Source organism: Lissotriton vulgaris, chromosome 7, assembly GCF_964263255.1.
Source record: "Lissotriton vulgaris chromosome 7, aLisVul1.2, whole genome shotgun sequence".
Taxonomy (NCBI): domain Eukaryota; kingdom Metazoa; phylum Chordata; class Amphibia; order Caudata; family Salamandridae; genus Lissotriton; species Lissotriton vulgaris.
In genome coordinates, this window is record NC_141695.1 from 274,361,894 (window position 1) to 274,385,668 (window position 23,775).

Consider the following 23,775-nt stretch of genomic DNA (forward strand, 5'->3'; position numbering starts at 1 on the left):
AACTTATTTCAAAATGTCATTTCTAATATGCACCCTTCATTTAACATTCTGGAAAAAGGTGAAAATATAATTCCTTAATTCACACAGACACTCACTGTGTTCCTTGTCAAAAATCTTTAAGCCACACATGTTATCAAAAAACATTTAGCATGGTAAATCATTTTACACACAGAGCACAACCCATTTAAATGAGCACTACACTACAATGCAGAAACCTGACTCATTTTCAAAATACAACAGTAATGAAGCCCAATATGCTTGTTATGCTTCCCAATACTGCAAACAGCACTCTCTCTATATTACTCACCTTTAAAATCGCTTTTGAAAATGTAGAACAGTGTGAAACACACACCAATTTGTCTTAAGCAGAATCCCTGAACTGCAGCTCAGACACTGGAAACAGAAATGGCAGTTTCCCACTCATTCTTCTCACGTATTTCTGCTCATAACCAATGAAATGTCTTCCCACACTATTTCAAAACTAAACTAACATTTCAATTTGTTCTACATTTCCACACTTTCAAACTTACATAATATTCACCCATCCTCCTACTGCTCATTCAACCTGTTACCATGGTAACTCCCACCTTAGGAAGAACAGAGTTTAAAAGTTCATCATACAATGTTGCAAATGAATCCATCAAGGTTGTTAGAGCTTTCAATATAACAGCTAATCATGTGCAATGTTCCTTTCAATGACCTTTTCAGAACCGTTAGAATTACTTCTATTAAAAAACAAAACTATGCACCCTAATATGCTCTTTTGCATTTTCAGAAAGCACCAATCATTTCTTAAGCTTCAAGTGCAGTGAATGTCCTGCTCTTTTTTTCTAAACTGCAAGCTTTCCAACTGCCATTTTAATTACAGCCCTCATCTGAGTACAACCAGATCTGTCTTGAACATGCTTTCAGTATGGTTTGTAGGACACAGCTTTGTATTCTGGTCTGAAAGGTATGCAACAAACAGAGGAATTTTAAACCTTGGTTTACCAAATGTGGATATTTTATGGATTGGCCAGAGAGGATTGAGATGTCACCAATTGATACCATTGGTGAAATCTTTCATGCATCTCCCACATCCTGACCTCATAATTGTGCACTGTGGTGGAAATGACTTATGCACTTCGACTGGGGTTGGTCTGGAAATGCTATTGAAGGACATCTTTGGAGAATTGATGTCACTTTTTCCTCAAACTGCCTTTGTCTATTCCAATATATGCCAAAGGCAAAAATTGAATTGGTCCAATCAATTTTGTCCGCAGATTGAGAAAGCAAGGAAACATGTAAATAAATCTGTTTCTGCATACATGAGAGACTATGGAATGGGTTGTATATACCACAACAACTTGCGTTACAACATGCAAGGCATCTAAAGGACAGATGGTGTACATTCCAACCAATGAAGGGAACAAAGTCTTTCTCTGTAACATCAGACTCTGCATTGGTACTTACTTGTAGGTACCAAAAAAAGCACAATGAACACAACCGCTCTTTTTAGAGCCAACTAACATGTAAACACTCAAATATGATTTTTAACTTAATTTTTTAAATACATTTTTACTGAGGTCCCCGCACCGAGCACTTCTCGAGCACTCCCCGTGCCCGGACCTCTCGTTATTTCAGGTATTTAAAAAAAAACATTCTTTTTAGTCTTAGGAGTCCTTTAAGAACCCCCTGAGAAGACCTAAGGGGTCAGGGACACTCTACCCTATCCCCTTCCCACGTTTTTTAAGTTATATTTTTCACTCTCTTCTGAAACCACAAAATGGCGGCGAAAGGGTTCGCGCACCGTGCATTAACGAGCACTCACGGTGCGCGGACCTATTGGAATTTTTTTTTAAATAAAACTACATGGAAATGGACATCATCTCCTCTGTAGATACCTTGTACGTTGTAATGCAAGTTTTTATGGTATATTGAAGTCATACTGTAGTCTTTCAGGAAAGCAGAAACAGACTTGTTCACATGATTCCTTCCTTTCTCAATGTGTGGTCAGAATTGGCGTAGGGAGTCATGAGTTCCTACTCTGGTGAAACACACTTGCTGTTCTATATACTTACTTATATTGTAAACTAGTGCATCAGAGACAGTCAGTGACAGAAAGGATACAGGACATGAAGAACACAAAATTGTGTCACTTTGCTACTACCTCATAAATTACATTTAAATAAGGATAATTTTCAAAATAATTTTTCTTTACTAAATTAAAATTTATTTATCAGAATTTTCAAAATCTAAAAGAACTTGTAGCATTTCTTCATCAGAAATTTCATCCATCAAAGTGTCTGAAAATTATTCTTCAAACTCAACAACGTCTACACATTCCATTAATTCCATAACTAGTGTTTCATCAAAAAAATCTGCCATGGTATCTCCTTCATGTTCTTCATGATTTGTTTCATCTATAGGATCAATAAATGTTGCTGTTATTTCAAAGATGATGTTGGTAGGCTCCTCATTTTCATTCATCATTTTATGTTAGTGTACTATTAAAAGAAAGAGAAACAGCGCTTAGTTACTGCATGATTTCCTGCTCTGGTGAGACACACTTGCTGTTCTTTAAACTTACTTATGGTGCAATCTTCTGCATCAGAGTCAGACAGTGAGAGAAAGTATGCAGGACATGAAGAGGAGATGTCAAATACACATTTAAGAAAATTTTGGGGGAGAATGGAAGTATTTATGAGTAAACTTACTATGTAACACAAAAAACTATCAGTTTGCTACTACCTCATAAATTACATTTGGTTAAGTATAAATTCTCATACAATATTTATTTACTAAATTTAAATTTATTGTTGGGAATTTCCAAAATTTAAATGATTGTCTAAGATTGCATTATCAGCAATGTCAATATGGAAATTCTCTCAAAAAGAATCCTCAAACTCAATGAACTCCAAAGCTTCCATTAAATCTGAATCCAAGGATTCATCATAGAAATCGTCCATGCCATCTCCTCCATCATAAAGCTCTCCTTCAGGATTACTCTCATCAACAGGAACATCCTCAATAACAGTCACAAAAATGTCTATAACAATGTCAAATGACTCTTCATTTTCAACCATTATTGAAGTTAGTGTACTATTAAAAGAAAGAGAAAGACAGTGAGATGTTGCAGGGTAAGAGTGAGATAGGGCAGAAAAAAACTATTAAATTCTATAAGAAGAGTTACTACGGTGAAGTCCTTGACCTTGCTCAGCTCAAGCAATGGGTGACTTCTCCGACGCATGAGGGTGGTCACCTTCTTGATCTGGTTTGTTCTAACTTCCCCATTGAGAATGTGAAGGTGGAAAAAGTTACCTGGTCCGATCATGACCTGGTCAGGTTTGCCTGGAAGATCATGGAAACTGGCCCAACCCCTCCCATGCCTCATACCCAAAAAATCAACCTGCCAGTGTTCAGTAAGGCACTATCCGCAGTTCACCCCCAACCCACGGTGATTCTGGATGAGGCGGTTTGTGGGTTTGATGAGTGGGTGCGGCAGGCAGCTGAGATATCCACTAAACACGCGACCGTTTCCAGACTCCGACACTCTCCTTCGCAACCCTGGTTTTCTCCCGAGTTGAGGGAGTTGAAGCTAGGCTGCAAAAAACTGGAACGAGCGTGGAGATGTGGGTACAGTGCGGAGGCCAAGTCTGCTTTACGCTTGGCCCCAAAAGATTATTATGCCGCCATTAAGGCTGCTAAAGGGAATTATTATGCAGGGCGTATTGCCAAAGCCGACAATAATAGTCGGGAGATTTTCTCCATTGTCAAAAGTTTTGTATCCCCTGTTTGCGATGCTGCCACTCTTCCCTCCTCTGCGCAATGGTGCGAGGATTTGTCCACTTTTTTCATCAGCAAAATAGCTAGGATTCAGGAGGACCTACTCTCGGCGCTGCCCGAGGACTGTCCAACGGCTGACCCCTGTCCCCTCCGTGGCCCGTGTATCGGCCAACAGCTTACTAACTTCGTGCCAGTCTCTGACTGCGCTGTACTACCTCTCCTTCAGTCCTTGAAATCTGGCTCCCCGGTGGACCCATGTCCAGCCCGAGTGCTCTCGGAGGTGGCGGAAATTGTCTGTAGTGAGACCACCCAGATTGTGAATCTTTCCTTGGCTTCTGGTGTGGTCCCTCGCGGCTGGAAACAAGCTAAGCTTCTGCCGCTCCTAAAAAAACCGGGACTGGATGCCACGGCCCCGGGTAACTACAGACCCATATCCCTCCTGCCAGCACTCGCCAAAATTTGCGAGAAGGTGGTTCTCCGACAATTGGAGAGCTTTGTGGAATCCTCCAATGCTCTTCACCCTGCCCAATCGGGTTTTAGGGCAGCGTATAGTACTGAGACCGCGCTGGTCGAGATGACGGAGTCTATCCGGGATTGTCTGGACGGAGGCGGCAGAGCGGTCCTGATATTATTAGACCTCTCTGCCGCGTTCGATACCGTCCCCTATGAGCTCCTTCTCGCCAGGCTGTCTGCTATTGGTATTGGGGGGGTTGTTCTTGCCTGGCTGTCCTCCTTTCTCTCTGACAGGACGCAGCAGGTCTGGATGCCGCCCTACGCCTCAGAATCTAAACCACTCCTCACAGGTGTCCCCCAGGGATCCACTCTTAGCCCCTTACTGTTCAACATTTATATTACCCCTCTGGTGTATTTGGCGGAACAGTACAGGGCTAAGATCATAGGATATGCAGATGATACTCAGTTGTTGTTCACTTTGCCTGACGATTCTTTGGACACTTCTGTAGTTCATCGGTGTTTGTCCTCAGTATTTCGCTGGTTGACTATGGCCCAGCTGAAGTGCAATGAGGACAAATCTGAGGTGCTTTTCTATGGTTCCTTCCCCTCCTCGTTTAGGAGTACGCTCTGGCCCCCGAACATTCCCAGCCCTAAAGTGATGGGGGGCCCCGCAAAAAACCTTGGGATCTGGTTTGGGGAGGACCTTAGATTCGAGGACCACATAAAGAAGCTTACGGGAACCTGCTTTGCCACTTTGAGAATGCTACGCAAATTCTTCCCCTTGCTCCCTAGGGATGCCAAGGAGACAGTGGCGCGGGCTCTCATACTGGCAAGACTGGACTATGCGAATGCACTGTTCAGTGGCATTCCGGCTTACCTGGTTAAACGCCTGCAGGTTATCCAGAATGCCGCTGTTCGTTTGCTATTCAATGTCCCTAGATGGAGGAGTGTGCGCTCTGAACTGCGCACCCTTCATTGGCTCCCAGTCTCACAGCGCATCTTGTTTAAGTCCCTGCTGCTGGCGTTCAGAGCTACCCACGACCAAGGTCCAGCATATTTGAAACACAGATTTGCTTTCTATGTTCCCGCCCGCACCCTCAGATCATCCACTTTGTTCAAACTGTTTCTTCCCCGCTTTAAGCGAGCCAGACTCGGCGGTCAATCGATTGTAGTGGTCGCGGCTCGGGCCTGGAATGCCCTCCCTCTTCATTTACGCTCCTTGCAAACTGTGGCCCAATTCAAGAAACATTTGAAAACTCACCTGTTCAGAAGTGTAACTTATGTGTAGCTTAAGTTGTTTTCTTGCTGCTCTTCTCTCTGCCTTTCCCATTTCGCGCCAGGATACTCTCAAGTAATAGAGCGCGCTACAAAATAATTTATATATACATACATACATACATACATACTGTGTAAAACACACACCAGAAATTAAACACCAAAAATTCCACACAAAAGTACCTCAGACACTATAGTCACAAAATGGCTGTGTTTCCCTGGACAGTGTATAGTATCAAGCAAGAATTAGAAATATAAAGCACTGCATCTGATGTTGCCCTACTCAATCAATAGGTATAACAGAAAAACATTAAATAACTAACAGAAAACATTTTTCCTATTAACTTAAAGTGAACAACAGAGTTCTCCTTACAAATTAACAATTCACTTTCTAGAAAACTGTTGTACAGTAAATTCTGTCTCAATCTCACACCTCAGAAGTATACCTCAAACACTAAAATCTCAAAATGGCTGTGTTTATCTCACCTTTTTCATACATATTCAAATACCCAGCCAATCACATTTCATCACACACAAAATCAAAACCAAAGTAACATTTTAATTGGTTCAAATTATCAACACATTCAAACTCACATAATCTTCAACCTACCCCCAATGCTCACTACCAATTACCATACTAACTCTCCACAAAACACCTACCTAAACACAAAGGTGAAAGAGTCATCACTCAATGTTGCACTCAATCAACATCCAAACATTGAAACTTGTTATTTTAATGTATTTATTTTTTGTCTTTTTGAGCCGCGGTCCGCACATGGTGCGCGGACCCCGCAATTTTTTTTTACATTTTTTTTTTCAACCTTCGGGGTCCTTTACAGACACCATGACAAAACCTAAGGGGCTCAGGAATCTCTACCCTGCCTCCTTGTCAACTATTACACTTCTGTTTACACCCACTATTATCTGCCACAAAAACAAGATGGCGGACAACACTTCCTCATTTAGACTGACTGGAATGTTGACAGACGTTCAACAGCCAATCAGAATTCCGCGGTGCACGTTAAGGTCCGCGCACGTGCAAGGACAGAACAAGGACGGTGCAAGCCCGTGCGCGTACCGTATCCCGCCTATAGATATATAATTTGAAAAAAGTCAATTTTCTCAACAGTTACTGGAGGTATTTTCACCAAATATACAAAAGGCACTTCTGCATACCAGGCTCTACCATTTTGCCAAGTTTGCAGTAATTCCATGCAGCCGTTCGGGCTGCAGCTGTGTCTGAAGGTCCTATGGAAAATTGCATTGGACTCGATTTCACATTTAATTTTCTCATAAACTACTGGAGGGATTTACACCAAACATACAAAAGGCACTGCTCCATACCAGCCCCTACCATTTTGGCAAATCTGGTGCCTTGTCAGAATGTCCTTATGGAAATTAACTTGGGGAAAACACGTTTTGGGACCCCCCCTTTTTTCTCAGCCCCCGCTTGACGAATCCCCCCGAAACTTTTAGGGAAGGAGCGGAGTGCAAAGAGGCAAATTTAAGGACAATTACAGGCAGATCCCTTAATCGGCGCCAAAGTTATTCCCAATAGAATGTTCGGCATTTCCTATGGTAACTAGGTCCTAACTATATATATATTCACTGAAAAAACCATAGGTTTTACACACGTTATAGTTGGGAAATAGCATTTGAAAAACCTATGAAATTCACTGAAAAAACCCTAGATTTTACACACGTTATAGTTAGGAAGTAGCATTTAAAAAACCTATGAAATTCATAGAAAAAACCATAGGTTTGACACCAGTTATAGTTAGCTGGAAATTTTACTGACATAAAACCAATGAAATTCCACGTTATAGTTAGTTGGACTCACTATAACTTGCGCGTGTAATGCACTGCTGATGACATTACATATTACATCACTCATGACATGGTCAGTGACATCACTTATGACACCATCCAGTGAATGTGTGTCTTTCTAAAAAATAAATATGTTTTATATATGTATATGTAAAGGTCGAGGGAAGAATAAATGTTTAAATTATTGTCCATGAACCTCAAACCGCCCCTGGAAAACTTATAAGACACAGGATTACTAAAACTCAAAGAATAGGCAACAGGCAGATAATGTAAATAGTACATAAAGGCACATATTTTTTCCATAATATTATTGAAAAACATGTTCTATTTTTTATAAATCTATCATGCATCTGACCCTCTAGAACTGCTTTCAAAACGTGAACTATAAACCTCTACTTTTCATTTTCAAACCATACACTTTCAAATACATTTTTTTTTTCACAATTCATGTAATGTTACACACCTTTTCTAAAATACACCAGTCCCTGTTATTTATAAGGATTTATTTTCAGTCTTCATCAGTGACACTTTCTTAACATATAATGGAAATCACTGTAACTTTTTAAACGACAATGCTAACGCAGTAAAAATAACCCTTCATTTGCTTTCCTTTAAGAATGCAGACTATCTACCCCACGCATGCGTTTCTTGATCTTTGTATTTGGCAGCGAATACCGACCTTGAATCGGAAGACATGAACAAGAGCGCCATTGTCACATTTAAAACTGAACGTTGCACCTGCTCACACACATATCTTTCACTTAGCTAACATTCACAGAAAACAGCATTGATGTAAAAAAAAATTGACCTTGCTTTACAACTTCCTCAAATCACTCCCTTATTTTTTAACGCATCCTCCAGTTCAAGAAAAGCTACTTTTTTGATAACTACTAAGCAATATATAAGTGACTAGACTCCTAGAAAATTTATCAAGTCATTCTGCTCCTCTCCACTGCATAGCCGGCGACCTAATTCTGTGGAGTTGCTATACAACCGGCACTGCTGCGCCGTTTCCTTTACCATCTTGGGAAATTCAAAATGGATGTCCCTCCTGCCTTCGCAAACGAGCCGGACCACTTAGAACTATTTCGACAGAGAATGCTTCTGTACTACGGCACCTTACCACTCTCAACTTTGAATACTTCATATCGATTATCATTTCGATATTCGTATTTCACCTGTGTGCAGCCTGTATTTCATTGCCTGAGCTGTGATTTCACGTGGGCCCTGGATTTATGTCTCTGCAATTTGGTACCTCCTGAACCGAATTACAATCACCTCATGAATCCGTTACTTGATCATGAACAGCTTTGTTACAACAGAGGGTTTATGGCCTTTGCAGCGATAGAAGGAGTTCTGGGTCATTGGAATATATTCGCAGCGGCGCAAGATTTCCTAACAGAGAGCTACATCGAAAACCCACCGAGCTGCCCTATGATGGTAAAAGACGCTCCAATAATGACAGATCATGAATGCTGCTTTCCTCTTCTCAATTGGATGGCTGACATGTTTTCAGATGATAACAGTGATTTCCTGTTAGAAGCTCTTGCTGCATACTTTGCCTACACAATGGACGGTTAACTCTTTCCTAACAGAGAACTACATCGAAAACCCACCGACCTGCCCTCTGATAATAAAAGAGGCTCCGATTTTAACAGATCATGAGTACTGCTTTACTCTTTTCCATTGGATGGCTGACATACTTTCAAATGATAAAAGTGATTTCCTGTTACAAGCAGAAGCTACCTATTTTGCCTAAACAATGCTTCAATAACTCATATACAAACCATTGACGTCCTCATTTCCTTTTGCTTCCCTATATTCATCACGTTCTTTTCCATATTTTCTTTTGAAGAACAGACCTATTGGCTTTACTAACAGTGGACATTATGATTTCGTGTTGTTTAAATTTTGATCTTTTATGTGGACTACATTTGTTTCTTCAGCTACTCGATTTTCAACTTTATTTTTTTACAGTCTAATCTCAACAATTCTATTGCATATCTTATGTAAGGTTATTTCAAACGTACTCGATGCAAAACTCGCTAATATATGCTACATGTACCCTAATTAATGTGTAAATTTTAAACAAGTTTTTTATAACTGTAAACGCCATTTCGCATCTCAACTGCTTATTTCCGCCTCACACGCCTCTGCTCCTTTAATTTTCTATAAAATTATTAATTTAAAATACTTTACAGAAAAATATGTTCTTTCAACAATATTTCCATTGTTACTTGTGCTGTATTTCAAATGCAATACTGCAACCTTCAAAAGATATATCAATACAGTAGTTCTCCTCAATACTGATTTGCGCACCATCCAACAGATTACATACATGCACCTCTCGCCATTTTGTCGCTTTTGGCGCCTTTTTTTCCCCGTACACAGTAACATAACACAAACTCGATAGTGCTTCGCATGTAGACAGCTGATTGATAAAGTAATGATGTATAACCACTTGCATTTTCATATATCGTTCCCTAACTGAAAGGCCAGAGACCTTCTTCCATTTATTAAAATATGATATACTTCCTTATAAGAGTGTACAATGTTTTTTTCCAACTATATTCATTTTTCTTCAACTATAGCGTTTGTATTCCATGTACTACTGACAATACCAATTACTGTGTTTTTTGCAATATCTGTACTCATATTACATAATGATTTGCCTTTAAAACAGTACATTTCTAAATAAACATTTCAAATATTCACGGTTTCTCTTTTAATCCATAATCTCAACTGAAATGATTTCATATTGAAAAACTATTCATGGGTTCCACATAACCTTAACTGTAGACACTGAGGACCTTATTTATGAAGACCTTCCCCCGCCGGTGCCTCATTTTTTAAAATGAGAAAAAGTGACGCACCGGTGGCGCAAGGCCTTCATAAATAAAGTCCTGAATGTTTTCTTTTCTCGACCTCACTTACTGATACTAGAACCTGCAAGCCAATTACGGCCCGTGAACTCTTTCTTAGTAGGTCGCGCACCGTACAGACAGTTATACCACTGTTAAAACATTTTTTTTACTGTTACCAAGCACCGCCACAGTTCCGCTTCACTCAGACTTAATCACTGCTCCCACGCTTCTACAGGCCAAACGCTATGTCGTATTTCTCTCCTTATCGCACTTTCATCTCCACAATAACAAACAGTTCTCCGCCTGCCACCACAGAACAGAGTGCAGATGCAGAGGCACCAAAGAGTGAACCCATCACCAACTGCCATCTCCAGCTGTTTCCATGGTTACACCTCATTCTGCACCTTGCTGAAGGCACAGGTCAAAAGTTCATGTCTCAACGTTCTACAACAAACTAAGAAGACTATTTTCCCTCCAGAAACACCTGCCAATCCACAGCTCTGTTACATGTCTTGTTTTCTCACACCCAATAGTACTTTTCGTTTAACATAAACATTAACATGCAACGTACTGTTCAATCTCCACTTATTACAATCAACCAATCATTTTTATTTTTTTAACCACACCCAGCCTCTTCCTTTTTCTTTATTTAGAATTTCAACTTCTAACTCCCATTCCACTTCCAGAACCGATTGGAGGACGACTACAAATCCCTTGAAAATGAAGGTCTGGCTAATAGGACACAGTTATATTCACTGGAGTGAAAAATATGCAGTAAGCAGACGAATTTGCAACCTCGGCTTACCAAATGTACACATAAGATGGATTGGCAAAAGAGGAATGAAATGTCACCAATTGATTCCATTGGTGAAAACTTTTATGCATCTCCCAGAACCAGACCTTATAATTGTGCACTGTGGTGGGAACGATCTAGGCACAATCACTGGGGTAGGTCTGGAAATGCTTCTAAGACACCTTTGGACAATTGATGACACCTTTTCCTCGATCTGCCTTGGTATATTCCAATATATGCCAAAGACAGAAATGGAATTGGTCCAATCAACATTGTGCACAATTTGAGAAAGCAAGGAGACATGTAAATAAATCTGTTTCTGCGTTTCTCAGAGATTATAGCATGGGTTCTATTTACCACAACAACTTGCGATACCACATGCAAGACGTCTATAGGAGAGACGGTGTTCATTTCACGAATGAGGGAAACAGAATCTTCCTCTGCAACATCAGACTCTGCATCGGTACTTACTTATAAATGCAGAAAACACTCAATTAACACAAGGGCTCTTTTCAGAGCCACCTTATATCTAACCACTCAAACTTCTGATTTATCTCCATTTTCACACTCTTGTAAATAGGTGTGCGCGACCGGGTGCGCGCACCACGTATTTTTTTTCGGGAAAAAATTATATGTTTTTGGGTTTAACGCCCTTACTGCACACCCCGAGAAAAGTTATGCAGCAAAACAATCTCTACCTTTTCCCCTTTCCATGTTTCAACGCTTTGAAATGAACAATATATTTACTCGCAGTGACAAAATGGCGAACAAAACTTCCTGATTTCTTTCGAATCGAACGTTAACAGATTTTTTATACATTGGGGGTGTCTTTAAACCTTTTTAACATAACGGCTCATTCAAATATTTTAAAATTCCAAATTACTCTATGTGTATTTTCCAATGATATAGTCTTTTACGAATACAAATACTACAAGTATTTCCGTGGCTCTGCCTGAGCCTTACACCCTAGGTTTATCTCTTGACTCGGTTACCCCGCTTTACTAGCTAAATAAAGTGCAAGTGCAGCATTACCAGTTATTAGGTTATGGACCAACTTAACGATAAAGTGTCTCACGTCAGATGACTTATAGAGTATAACCTTTGAAATGGACATTTCACTCATACAAAACCATTGAAATTGCTCCTATATAGTTAGTTGTACTAACTATATTTCGCGCACCCACAATCTACTGCTGATGATGTCACATATTACATCATTCATGACAAGGTCAGTGACATCACTGATGACACCTCAAATGACATCACTGATGACATCACTGATGACATCATCCAGTGAATGTGGTTTGCTTCGTTATTTAAATATGCATTATATATATAGCAATTTGCATTGAAGAATGAGTGGATATATTAAAATAAATATTTGGATGGAGGATTTAGTAGCAGTGGAATTAACTGTTTACTTGACCAATTTATAGTGTCTCACTAAATATAGTGGATAGTGACTAAACTGTTTGAATATCTGTATCACTTTGTCAGTTGTTGTGTAAACAGGTACTCCAGTTGGTTACTAGCTATGTGAAAGTCTGTATTAGTTATTGATTAGTTAACTGAGTATTTATATGGGAGAGTGAATGTGTGTGTGGTTCGGTGGGGGGGGTGTGACTGCCCAAAGATGTGTGAATAGTTGATTCACTAGATATAGAAGTTAAAACTACATGTTCTAACAGTTGTTTGGGTGAGTGAATATCTTTATGGGTGTGGTGATGAGCAAATATATTTCTCATTGGTACATGTCCAACAAACTAGAAAAATAAAAGGCAGTGTATGTGTCAGTCGTTGTATATAAATAAGTATACATAAGACTAAATGATTGTGTGAGTGACCGTATGGATAACTTTATACTTGAAATAATGATTTTATAATTCACTAAGTATGACTTACTATCTAAATGAATAGAGGAATTTGTGTTTGTATAAGTGTGTAGCTAAGTAAATATGTAAGTATGATCCATTGTTTGCATAAGTGAGTAGGATGACTTCATATGTGAATAGGATGTGTGCTGATGTGTAATGTCGATTTAGGTGTATAAGTATTTTTGATAGTGTTCTATTGTTCATTGACAGCATTTATGAGTGAATCTACAGGTAAGTGATTAGATGTGTGTATACATCTATAAATCACTGAGTGAGATTTTAGATACTTGTATTGCTGTAACAATGGATTCAAATATCATACTCTGTATTTTACAAAGAGTGATGAAAGATTTTACTAGTGTATAAAAAGGTGTATGTGATTGTCACATGGATGATGACATCAGTGATGTCATCAGTGATGTCATTTGAGATGTCATCAGTGATGTCACTGACCTTGTCTAGAATGATGTAATATGTGACATCATCAGCAGTGGATTGCGGGTGCGCGTAATATAGTTAGTACGACTAACTATATAGGAGCAATTTCAATGGTTTTGTATGAGTGAAATGTCCAGCTAACTATAACACCCCTAAAACGTATAGTATTTTGAGTGAATTTTAAAGGTTTTTTAAATGCTAATTCCTAACTATATAAGGCCTGAAACCTATGGTTCTTTCAGTGAATTTGCAAGGTTTTTTAAATGCTAATTCCTAACTATATAAGGCCTGAAACCTACGTTTTTTTCAGTGAATTTCAAAGGTTTTTTTAATGCTAATTCCTAACTATATAAGACCTGAAAGCCCACCAGGAATTCCCAGTATGCGCCAGGCGACTGCATTGCAGAGAGGTGTAATGAAGCCACGCCCCTTTTTACACCTCTCTGCAATGCAGCCCCCGTGCATGTTTGAAGAGGGGGAACTAATTCCCCTTGCATACTGGGGGCCCCTGGGGGCCAACTAGCCCACCTGGAACCTCCAGTATGCGCCAGGGGCTGCATTGCAGAGGTGTAATGAGGCTATGCCCCTTGTTACACCTCTCTGCAATGCAGCCCCCTGCCGCGTTTGCAGAGGGGGAACTAATTCCCCTTGCATACTGGGGGTCCCTGGGGGCCAACTAGCCCACCTGGAACCTCCAGTATGCGCCAGGGGGCCGCATTGCATAGAGGTGTAATGAGGCTATGCCCCTTTTTACACCTCTCTGCAACGCAGGCCCCGTGCATGTTTGAAGAGAGGGAACTAATTCCCCTTGCATACTAGGTGTCCCTGGGGGCCAACTAGCCCACCTGGAACCTCCAGTATGCGCCAGGGGGCTGCATTGCATAGAGGTGTAATGAGGCTATGCCCCTTTTTACACCTCTTTGCAACGCAGGCCACTGGTGCGTTTGCAGACGGGGGACTAATTCCCCTCGCATACTCGGGGTCCCTGGGTCATATCTGCCCAAACACCGATATTCCGAACGATTGAAAATGACTTTTCTTAAGAAACATTTGGATTTGGATTATCATGTCCCATACTTTGGAATTTTCGAAAGACTGACTTTGAGGATGCTATAAATTACTCAAGTCTGCCCGAATTGTGTGGGTAAAATTGATACCTAGTCACTTTGAATAAGAATGTACTTACGTCTCGTCTAACATTTGGAAGAAATATCTAGTTATATGACAACAGGATACTGACATAACTTGAAGGAAATAAGAACGCCCTGGAGAAGTTCTGTTGTACAGAACGAAACATTTTGGCTGGCTGTGGTACATAAACTTAAGGAAAATAAAAGCATTTGAATATACACCAAGATTCAGCGCTTCAATAAGGACTCTAAGTAATATGATTTGATTGGACTTATTGTGCAAGTGGTGCTGTGCCAAACTTTGGAATATTCTCCACTACTCTCTACTACTTACTCTCTCCTACTCCACTACTCATTAATACTCACTCTCTACTACTCATTCTCTACTACTCTACTACTCTATACTACTCTCTCTCTACTACTCACTCCCTACTACTCACTATCTACTACTCTCTACTACTCACTCTCTACTACTCTCTACTCTCTACTACTCACTGTCTCCTACTCTCTCTCTACTACTCACTCTTTACTACTCACTCTCTACTACTCTCTACTACTCACTCTCTACTTCTCACTCTCTACTACTCACTCTCTACTACTCTCTATTACTCACTCTCTACTACTCACTCTACTACTCACTCTCTACTACTCTCTACTACTCACTCTCTACTAATCTCTCTCTACTAGTCTCTACTACTCACTCTACTACTCACTCTCTACTACTCTCTACTATTCTCTCTCTCTACTACCCACTCTCTACTACTCTCTACAACTCACTCTCTACTACTCACTCTTTACTACTCTCTACTACTCACTCTCTACTGCTCTCTACTACTCACTCTAATTCTTACTATCTACTATTCTCTACTACTCACTCTCTACTACTCACTCTCTACTACTCTCTACTACTCACTCTACTATTCACTCTACTACTCTCTACTACTCACTCTCTGCTACTCTCTCTACAGCTCTCTACTTCTCTCTACTACTCACTCTCTACTCTCTATTACTCACTCTCTACTCTCTACCTCTCTACCTCTCACTACTTCTCTCTCTACTAGTCTCTACCTCTCTACCGCTACCTCTCTACCTCTACCTCTCTACCTCTACACATCTACCTCTCTACCTTTCTCTACTTGCACACATATACACATATATATATATGCATATATATGCATATGCATTTATATATATGCATGTGTGTATATATATATATATATATATATATATATATACACACATACATATATAATCTGTCTATCTATATACATACAAATATAAATGCATGAATACATATACATATATGCATACATATGCATGTTATTTACATGAAAGTTTAAAAACATGAATAAAAGCAAAGCTAAAAAGCCACTTCATTACAAACAGAATGGCTTTAACTTAAACGAGGGCGAGATCTATTGCATTTTCAATGCTTGTTTACTTTGGTTCCATCAAGAAGGTATTCAGATGTGTCACACATTTGCCATAAATTCTGAACGTTAGCACTCTAGTTTCTCATTAGATCACTGTAGTAAAGCTACTGCTCACCAGGGAAGTCTGCTGCTGGTATTCAAAGTGCATGTTTCAGTCTGCATGTCAGAATTATTTTAATGAAATATAAGAGGATTTGAGAAGTCACTGAAAATGTGCCCTAATTTTTTTTTCTGAAGCACTAATCATACTTTCTATGGCAAAATGAACCCCGTCATTTTGTTCCTTTTTAAATTAAATGTTTTCAGACTTACCACTTCATTCTAATCAAGATGGCTTCTGGTGTACCATACTTTTGACATAAGTAAGACTGTTAGCGCTCTAGTTGTTCTTTAGAACACTCTGGGACATTCTGTCATTGGGCTATACTTGGGCTACATCTGGGTGATATTTGGGCTACATTTAGGCTCTTTTGTCTCTGGTGGCCATCTTGGGAGACTGCATGTCAGAATCTTTTAATGAAATTGAAGAGGATTTGAGAAGTCACTCAAAATGTCCTCTCATTTTTCTTTCTGCAGCACTAATCATACTTTCTATGGCAAAATATACCCCCTCATTTTGTTCCTTTTTAAATTAAATGTTTTAAGAGTTACCACTTTATTCCAATCAAGATGGCTTCAGGTGTGTCACACCTTTGTAATAAGTAGGACTGTTAACGCTCTAGTTGTTCTTTAGAACACTCTAGGAGGCTGCAGTAGAACACAAAGGAATCAACTGACAGTCTCTGTCCTTGTTGGATGTACATGTTTTACTGAGAATGTCAGACTTCATTCCCACATGACTGAGAAAGATAATGTGAATTTACAGAAAATATGCTTTCAGTTTAGCTTATAGATCCCCTTCCAAACCACTGTGGGAAAAGCATGAGATAATAGTTTTCTTTCAAACATGATTCATGATATCACAGCAGAAAGCTTTTTCACATGGTAAAATCACCTTAGAAAACACCACAATTCCTAAAATGAGTATGGTACCATCAACAAATGATTTATAATGTAACTAAAGTCATAAAACCCTCTAAAACCCTCTATTAACTACAATGCTTTTTAATGAGGTGCTATCGTGTATATTGGTCCCAAGATGGCTGCCAACACTTCTTGGATGAAGTGCTGACAGCCAATCAGATCAGATGTGTGATTAGGCTCCGCCCAGATATATATGTGTTTTTGAAGTTAATTTTCATAAAAACCACTGGAGAAATTTTCACCAAACATAGAAAAGGCACATCTGCGTACCAGTCCCTACAATTTTGCAAAGTTTGGCGTTATTCCGTTCAGCGGTTCGGGCTGTAGACTTGTCAGACCGTCCTATGGAAATTAACATGGGGAAAACACGTTTTGGGACCCCCCTTTTTTCTCAGCCCCCACTTCACGAATCCCCCCGAAACTTTCAGGGAAGGATCGGTGCGGAGCTGGCCAAACTTTTGGAAAATTACACGCAAATTCCTCAACCGACGCCAAAGTTATTCCCAATAGAATGTTGCAGATTTCCTATGGTAGAGAAACGCTTCTTCCGGGGTGCTGGGACCCGTGGGAGTTGGCGCAAATGCCGGCGAAGCAGTCCGGTAATTCAATATTCACAGGAAACCAAGTTAACGTTGCGCTCTCAGGTAATCAGACAAACGAATCCAGAGTGTAATATGAGCAGTTTATTACACAACACGTTTCAGCATAGAAGCCTTGTTCACGTGAACAAGGCTTCTATGCTGAAAAGCGTTGTGTAATAAACTGCTCATATTACACTCTGGATTCGTTTGTCTGATTACCTGAGAGCGCAACGTTAACTTGGTTTCCTGTGAATATATATATATATATATATATATTACCTACTGGCGGTCGCCAGTAGGTAGTTATAGTTAGGATAATTTTCAATGTTAAATCTCAACATTCTATTTTGAATAACTTTGGCGCCGGTTGACGAATCTGCCTGAAATTTTCAGGAAAATGGTCTCATGGCGGTCCGGTCCTTCCCTGAAAGTTTGGGGGGGATTCGTCAAGCGGGGGCCGAGATAAAAGGGGGGTCCCAAAACGCGTTTTCCCCATGTTAATTTCCATAGGGCGGTCGATTTCACTTTTAGCTCGAACGGCTGAATGGATTTCCACCAAACTTGGCAAAATTGTAGGGACTGGTAGCCCGATGTGCCTTTGCTATGTCTCAAGATATGTGCTTCAGTGGATTTTGAGAAATTAACGTTCAAAAAAATATATATATCTATAGGCGCTCTCCGGTGCGCGCACCGGTGAGCGCTCCCGGCGCGACACGCGACTTGCGCGCAGAAAGCTGATTGGCTCTCAGTTGTCTGTAAACATTCTAAACAGTCCGGAGCGGCCGCCATCTTGTCTATCGGTAAAATCTAGTCATAAGAGGTGGCAAAAACAAAGGGTGGAATTGACCATAAGGGGGCAGGGTAGACCCCCCCTGACCCCCTAGGTTTGATATGGGGGCCATTAAAGGGCCCCGCGGGGCCTCAAATTTTTTTTTTTTTTTTTCGATTTTCGCGGGGGAAGCGCCTGGTGCGCGCACCGGGGAGCGTATCGAGGAGGGTACTATGGAAAAATAATCACTTCAAAAATTGTATGTTTATGAATTGTTTTTTTTTTTATTTTTTTATTTTATGTAAGTACCTACATGTAGGTACTAATGAAGAGACTTAAATTTAATGTTCACCATCTTCTTTGTAGACATCTTGCATGTTGTTATTGTATTTTTTGTGGTATATGGAATTCATAATATAGTCTGTCTGGAAAGGAGAAACAGATCTTTTAAGCACTCCCTGAGAATTTCTAGGGGATCATGAGTAGTCTATCCTGTTCACTTATGAAAATGAGGTGTAAAATATTCATATGAGATAATATAGTGGGAGAAAGGTAGTAACTATGAGTAAACTTACTATGTAACAGAAAAATAGTTGAACAGTATACTATAAGTCTCACTTTATATTTTAAACATTTTTGGTAATACTTCATGAATTACATATAAAAAAGAATATTGTCTGAAACAATTGAAATTATTAAAGATAAATTTATTCCTCTGATTCTTTTTCATAATTTAATAAAATTTCTAACATAATATTGTCCGGAATTTCCTCATAATTATATGTACATGATTCAATTTCTTCCAAACATTCTATAAACTGTTCATCCAAAGAGTCATCCATGAAATCAACTTCTTTTTTTTCATCTTCTGGTTTTTCCACCTTTACTTTGATAGAAGTATCATTTGCCTTATTTTCTCCTTCCATTTTCTTTCTGAAAATTGCATATAAATTAACTATATTAGTAGAGCTAGTATACCAGAGAAGCCTAACTCAATCCATAACTATTACAGAGAAGTCTATCTCTATCTCTAACTATTAAAGAGGGATAGCATATCACTAACAGAATATTTTTTAAGAAATAAACTTAACGTGTACAATATACTTCCATAATTAGAAGTTACCTTAGAGAAATTAGTTGAAGTTGTCAGTGAAATTTGTTTTCAAGTGTACTTCAGGAAGCAGTAGTCAAAATGGCTGTGTTTCCCTCTCTTCTTTTATATATATTGTTGTACTTAACCAATCAAACGTCAGGAAATAATCGTAGAAAATGAGAGATACTTTTTAATTGGTTGTAAATTCTAACATTACAAGTGTGTTTTTGTCATGTAATTTACCTCAGGATATTTAGACAGGCCTGTAGCCTAAATGTCTCAATGGAATTTCACCAAATTTGGGCAAATGGTAGGGACTGCTATGTAGTAGGGCGTATTCTATATTTGATGAAAGTGTCTCCATTGGGTTTTCCGTAAATTACTTTCCCACCTTTTTTTAACGAGCGCTTAGGGGTGCGCGCTCCTTTACGCGCACTGGCAGCGTTACGGGAGTCCTCCATTTTGTGTTTCGGAACAATCGAGACACAAGATGGAGGGTAAACAATGTTCGGAATGGATAGAAGGGGGAACTGTAGAGACTTCTTGACCCTCTAGGTTTTCTGAGGGGGGCTTAGGAGGCTCATAAACGTAAAAAAAAAAAAAAAAATTCTTTAATTTTTCGCGGGGGTAGCGCCTGGTGCGCGCACCTTTAAGCGTACCCGAAAGCGTACTTTGGTGAAAAATAGTGAAAAAAGTTAGAAAAAAATAAACGCTTTGAATGATCAGAGTTAGGGTAGCTCTGAAAAGAGCTTTTGGGTTCTGTGGTTGATTTAGGTACCTACAAGTAGGTTCCAATACACATTCTTAAATTCAGGAGGAATATTCTATTCCCCTCATCTGAGAAGTGCACTCCATCTCCTCTGTAGATGTCTTGCATGTTGTAACGCAAGTTATTATTGTATAATGAACCCATTCCATAGTCTCTCATGTAAGCAGAAACAGATTTATTTACATGTTTCCGTGCTTTCTCAAATTGTGGACCAAATTGGTTGGACCAGTTCCATTTCTGTCTTTGGCATATATTGGAATATACCAAGGCAGTGTGGGGAAAAAGTATCATCAATTGATGAAAGGTGTCCTTTAATAGCATTTCCAGACCTACCCCAGTTAATGTGCCTAGATCGTTTCCACCACAGTGCACAATTATAAGGTCAGGTTCTGGCAGATGCAAAAAGGTTTTCACCAATGGTATCAATTGGTGACATTTTAATCCTCTGTGGCCAATCCACTTGATTTCCACATTTGATAAATCAAGGTTATGAAAATTTCTGCTAGCTGCATACCTTTGAGCCCAGTGGATGTAGCTATGTCCAATAACCCAAACAGAGTACATGATGTGAGAAGGTTCTGGTCCAGTCAGATGAAGTGTGGGAATGAAATGGCAGTTGGAACAGTAGGAGTTCACAAAAAAATAATTGTGGAGTTTCTGTGCTCTTGAATCACTAGCAATGATTGGTGGATTCAGATAGTTGAAAACTGAAAGTTAGGGTGTATGGTTATGTTGTGTGAAAGAAGCAATTTGAATGGTTTAAAAAAAGTCACCAAAAGCAAAAATACCCTGTATAGGCTGCTGTATTGACAGGTCAAACATCCTTGCTGAGTTAATTTGCAACATTGTAAGATAAACTTTTGAACCTTACAGTTCAGTTAGGAGGGAGTTGCTATGGTAACAGATAGAAAGGTTTGAGAGGGGGATGGGTGTTGGTTTGAAAATAGTGAGGGAAGAGTTTTCATTGGTTGAATTAAGGCATATGTGTACAAAGATAGAGATTTTCTATGCCAGTCTTGGTTTCAGTGTATTGAGAGCACACCTTCTCCTCTGCTAAAGAAAAATTGGTGTGTGTGTCTGACACTGTTTTCAATCTCCAAAAGCATTTCTAAAGGTAAGTAATGATTCATTTAATTTAGATAGAGATTTATTTTCTCTATGGAGAATATTTGGAAGCAGATAGTTATGTTTTAGAAGTGAAATTGTATGTTAGTATATAAGTCCTGCGCAGTGTTTTTTACATGTTATTTAAAAATCGATTTTGGGTGCAAATGAATGGTATTTTTATTTGGCCTTTTTTATGATTGCCATGTGCAGTTGATGCATGACTTTAAACATGGGTAATAAGTGATGCACTGGTGGCGCCAGGCTTTTATAAATGAGGCCCTGACTTTGTTTGATGATATTGAGTGGTTGTAGTTAGGTTCTGTGCAGTGTTTCTTACATGTTATTGAAAAATCGATTTTTGGGTGCAATTGATTGGTATATGTATTTGGCCCTTATTTATGAATGCCATGTGCAGCTGATGCATGACTTTAAACATGGGTAATAAGTGACGCACTGGTGGCGCAAGGCTTTCATAAATAAGGCCCTGACTTTGTTTGATGATATTGAGTGGTTGTACTTAGGTTCTGTGCAGTGTTCCTTACATGTTATTCAAAAATCGATTTTTGGGTGCAATTGATTGGTATATGTATTTGGCCCTTATTTATGATTGCCATGTGAAACTGATGCATGATTTTAAACATGGGTAATAAGTGACGCACTGGTGGCGCAAGGCTTTCATAAATAAGGCCCTGACTTTGTTTGATGATATTGATTGGTTGTACTTAGGTTCTGCGCCGTGTTTCTTACATGTTATTGAAAAATCGATTTTTGGGTGCAATTGATTAGTATATGTATTTTGCCCTAATTTATGATTGCCATGTGCAACTGATGCATGACTTTAAACATGGGTAATAAGTGACGCACTGGTGGCGCAAGGCTTTCATAAATAAGGCCTGACTTTGTTTGATGATATTGAGTGGTTGTACTTAGGTTCTGTGCAGTGTTCCTTACATGTTATTCAAAAATCGATTTTTGGGTGCAATTGATTGGTATATGTATTTGGCCCTTATTTATGATTGCCATGTGCAGCTGATGCATGACTTTAAACATGGGTAATAAGTGACGCACTGGTGGCGCAAGGCTTTCATAAATAAGGCTCTGACTTTGTTTGATGATATTGATTGGTTGTACATAGGTTCTGTGCAGTGTTCCTTACATGTTATTCAAAAATCGATTTTTGGGTGCAATTGATTGGTATATGTATTTGGCCCTTATTTATGATTGCCATGTGCAACTGATGCATGACTTTAAACATGGGTAATAAGTGACGCACTGGTGGCGCAAGGCTTTCATAAATAAGGCCTGACTTTGTTTGATGATATTGAGTGGTTGTACTTAGGTTCTGTGCAGTGTTCCTTACATGTTATTCAAAAATCGATTTTTGGGTGCAATTGATTGGTATATGTATTTGGCCCTTATTTATGATTGCCATGTGAAACTGATGCATGATTTTAAACATGGGTAATAAGTGACGCACTGGTGGCGCAAGGCTTTCATAAATAAGGCCCTGACTTTGTTTGATGATATTGAGTGGTTGTACTTAGGTTTTGCGCAGTGTTTCTTACATGTTATTCAAAAATCGATTTTTGGGTGCAATTGATTGGTATATGTATTTGGCCCTTATTTATGATTGCCATGTGCAACTGATGCATGACTTTAAACATGGGTAATAAGTGACGCACTGGTGGCGCAAGGCTTTCATAAATAAGGCCTGACTTTGTTTGATGATATTGAGTGGTTGTACTTAGGTTCTGTGCAGTGTTCCTTACATGTTATTCAAAAATCGATTTTTGGGTGCAATTGATTGGTATATGTATTTTGCCCTAATTTATGATTGCCATGTGCAGCTGATGCATGACTTTAAACATGGGTAATACGTGACGCACTGGTGGCGCAAGGCTTTCATAAATAAGGCCTGACTTTGTTTGATGATATTGAGTGGTTGTACTTAGGTTCTGTGCAGTGTTCCTTACATGTTATTCAAAAATCGATTTTTGGGTGCAATTGATTGGTATATGTATTTGGCCCTTATTTATGATTGCCATGTGCAACTGATGCATGACTTTAAACATGGGTAATAAGTGACGCACTGGTGGCGCAAGGCTTTCATAAATAAGGCCTGACTTTGTTTGATGATATTGAGTGGTTGTACTTAGGTTCTGTGCAGTGTTCCTTACATGTTATTCAAAAATCGATTTTTGGGTGCAATTGATTGGTATATGTATTTGGCCCTTATTTATGATTGCCATGTGCAGCTGATGCATGACTTTAAACATGGGTAATAAGTGACGCACTGGTGGCGCAAGGCTTTCATAAATAAGGCTCTGACTTTGTTTGATGATATTGATTGGTTGTACATAGGTTCTGCACAGTGTTTCTTACATGTTATTCAAAAATCGATTTTTGGGTGCAATTGATTGGTATATGTATTTGGCCCTTATTTATGATTGCCATGTGCAGCTGATGCATGACTTTAAACATGGGTAATAAGTGACGCACTGGTGGCGCAAGGCTTTCATAAATAAGGCCTGACTTTGTTTGATGATATTGAGTGGTTGTACTTAGGTTCTGTGCAGTGTTC

At 39.3% G+C, this 23,775-nt stretch overlaps 1 protein-coding gene across 1 annotated transcript in view; it reads left to right on the forward strand.

Annotated features, from left to right (window-relative positions):
* The first annotated feature begins 21,096 nt into the window (after window positions 1-21,096).
* Window positions 21,097-23,775, forward strand: part of LOC147701380 (uncharacterized) — a 70,710-nt gene continuing 68,031 nt past the window's right edge. The window contains exon 1 of the mRNA XM_086929341.1: window positions 21,097-21,201. The gene's annotated coding sequence lies outside the window, so the exon portion shown is untranslated. The remainder of the gene's footprint in view (window positions 21,202-23,775) is intronic.